General features: G+C 51.9%; 1 non-coding gene across 1 annotated transcript; it reads left to right on the top strand.

Moving 5' to 3' along the window:
- The first annotated feature begins 1,344 nt into the window (after positions 1-1,344).
- Positions 1,345-1,463, top strand: LOC137270065 (5S ribosomal RNA). The gene has a single exon (XR_010955090.1). It is a non-coding gene; the product is annotated as a 5S ribosomal RNA (ribosomal RNA).
- The last annotated feature ends 1,037 nt before the right edge of the window (positions 1,464-2,500 follow it).

The raw sequence follows: 2,500 nt of genomic DNA, 5'->3' as shown, positions 1-2,500 counted from the left end.
GAGTGCCAGGTGATAGCGGTCCCCCTGTTGCGGCGTGCATCTCGTACTTCCGAGCCGGGTGATAGCGGTCCCCCCGTCTCGGTGCGCTACCCTTTCGGGCGAGTTGGGTGATAGCGGTCCCCCCTCCTCTGCGCGCATTAGGGGAAAAGTTGGAAAATTTTTCTAAGTCCAACTTTCGGAAATTTTTTGGAAAAAAATCCCTCCCCTAATTTTTATCCCCCAAAGCAAAAGACCGTCAATACGTTGGATAGTTAGACTTTCGATTTTGAAGTTCCCGAGAGGCTGTCGGGGTCTGTGCGTATTTTTGGGGGGTGCTTCTCGGGTGCGAATTTGGGGCCCATGGTTCGCGACTAATGATGCCTTTTGGTCCGAGGGGACTTAAAATTCAAGCAGAGACCCTCGGAGAGCACGTCCTTTTCTCGGGTAAAGACTTGGAATCCCGGAAGTTGGGTATCTTCCGCAGACTTGGAGGGGTCTTCTCCGCGTAATTCGTGGAGGTGCTTCTCGGGCTTGGGGCTCGTGTCTCACGACTAATGATGCCTTTTGGCCCGGGGACTCTTTAAAAATAGGGCAGTCAAACCAGAAGAGCTCGTCCTTTTCTCTGGGAAAGACTCGAACTCCGGGGCCCGGGCATTTGGGTGTCCCCTGCGGACTTCAAGGGGAGTTGTCTGGACTGAAGGAGCAGGGCCCGGCGTGCAGGACTAATGATGCCTTTGGCCCCGAAGGGCCTGAGGCATCCCTAGGGAGAAAGTGGAGTTGTGGCTCGGGCTTTTTCCGGGAACCCGGCAGACCCTCGTAACTTCGAGGTAGGTGCCCGAGCGTTCTGATTTTTCGTAGGGCCTAAGTGCGTAGTCTTGATATTGAGCTCGGGATTTTTACGGCAACACGGCTCGAGGTAAGTTCCCGAGCGTTTTGAATTTTGAAGCGGCGACTCTGCGTACTGGTGATTTTGGCCTCGGTATTTGGACGAAAACACGGCTGGTCATCGTACCCTCGAGGTAGCTTACCGAGCGTTTTGACTTTGCAATAGGTTACTCTGCGTACTGTTGATGTTGGCCTCGGTATTTACACGGCAACACCGCAGGTGATCGTACCCAGGAGGTAAGTTCCCGAGCGTTTTGAATTTTGAAGTGGCGACTCTGCGTACTGGTGATTTTTGCCTCGGTATTTTGACGAAAACACGGCAGGTCATCGCACCCTCGAGGTAAGTTCCCGATCGTTTTGACTTTTTTTGACCTAATTTCCGCATACCCCGTGGTGGCATTCCGAACGTTTTCACTTTTAGGTGACTGTGCATGCTTGCCCCAGACGCGATAGACATCGTGTGAAAATGGTTTTGCTTACGTCTACGGCCACACCACTGGTAAAGCACCGCTTCTCGTCTGCTCCGCGAAGTCAATCCCAGTCGGGCCGGGATAGTACTTGGATGGGTGACCGCCTGGGAACTCCCGGTGCTGTAGACCTCTTTTTTTTTTTCTTTTTTTTTTCCGTTCAAGTGTCCGAGAGGCTGGTAGGTGGGACCGCCGTGGCATGTCCGCCCGTCCCGTCTTTTGTTGTCCATCATATCGGGCGTGGAATGTTGTTTGTCCCCCCAAATGGATGGAGGTAACGGAGCGCGTTAGGGAAGGGGCAGGGCTGGCTAGGGCTAGGGCTGGCACCTTAAACGAAGTTAAGATTAGGGCAAGAGCTAGGGTTAAGAACGCACATCGAGTGAACGGATACGGTTAGGGCAAAAGCTAGGGTTAGCACCACAGATGAAGTTAAAGGATACGGTAAGGGTTAGGGTTAGGGTTAGGGTTAGCACCGCAAATGGAGTGAACGGATACGGTTAGGGTTAAGGTAAGCACCGCAAATCGAGTTAACGGATACGGTTAGGGCAGAAGTTAGGGTTAGCACCAGAAATGAAGTGAACGGGGATGCGGTTAGGGCTAGAGTTAGGGTTAGCACCGCAAATGGACTTAACGGATACGGTTAGGGCAGAAGTTAGGGTTAGCACCAGAAATGAAGTGAACGGATACGGTTAGGGCAGAAGTTAGGGTTAGCACCAGAATTGAAGTGAACGGATGCGGTTAGGGCAAGGGTTAGGGTTAGCACCAGAAATGAAGTGAACGGATACTGTTAGGGCAGAAGTTAGGGTTAGCACTAGAAATCGAGCTAACGGATACGGTTAGGGTTAGGGTTAGCACCACCAATCGACTTAACGGATACGGTTAGGGCAAGGGTTAGGGTTAGCACCGTAGATGAAGTGAACGGATACGGTTAGGGCAAGACCTAGGGTTAGCACCACAAATGGAGTGAACGGATACGGTTAGGGCAAGAGTTAGGGTTAGCACCACCAATCGACTTAACGGATACGGTTAGGGCAAGACTTAGGGTTAGCGCCGCAAATGGACTTAACGGATACGGTTAGGGCTGGACTTAGGGTTAGCACCATAGATGAAGTGAACGGATACGGTTAGGGCAGAAGTTAGGGTTAGCACCAGAAATGAAGTGAACGGAT

This window comes from Haliotis asinina, unplaced genomic scaffold, assembly GCF_037392515.1.
Source record: "Haliotis asinina isolate JCU_RB_2024 unplaced genomic scaffold, JCU_Hal_asi_v2 scaffold_32, whole genome shotgun sequence".
In the NCBI taxonomy this organism is placed as follows: domain Eukaryota; kingdom Metazoa; phylum Mollusca; class Gastropoda; order Lepetellida; family Haliotidae; genus Haliotis; species Haliotis asinina.
This window is presented reverse-complemented; position numbering and strand designations above follow the sequence as displayed.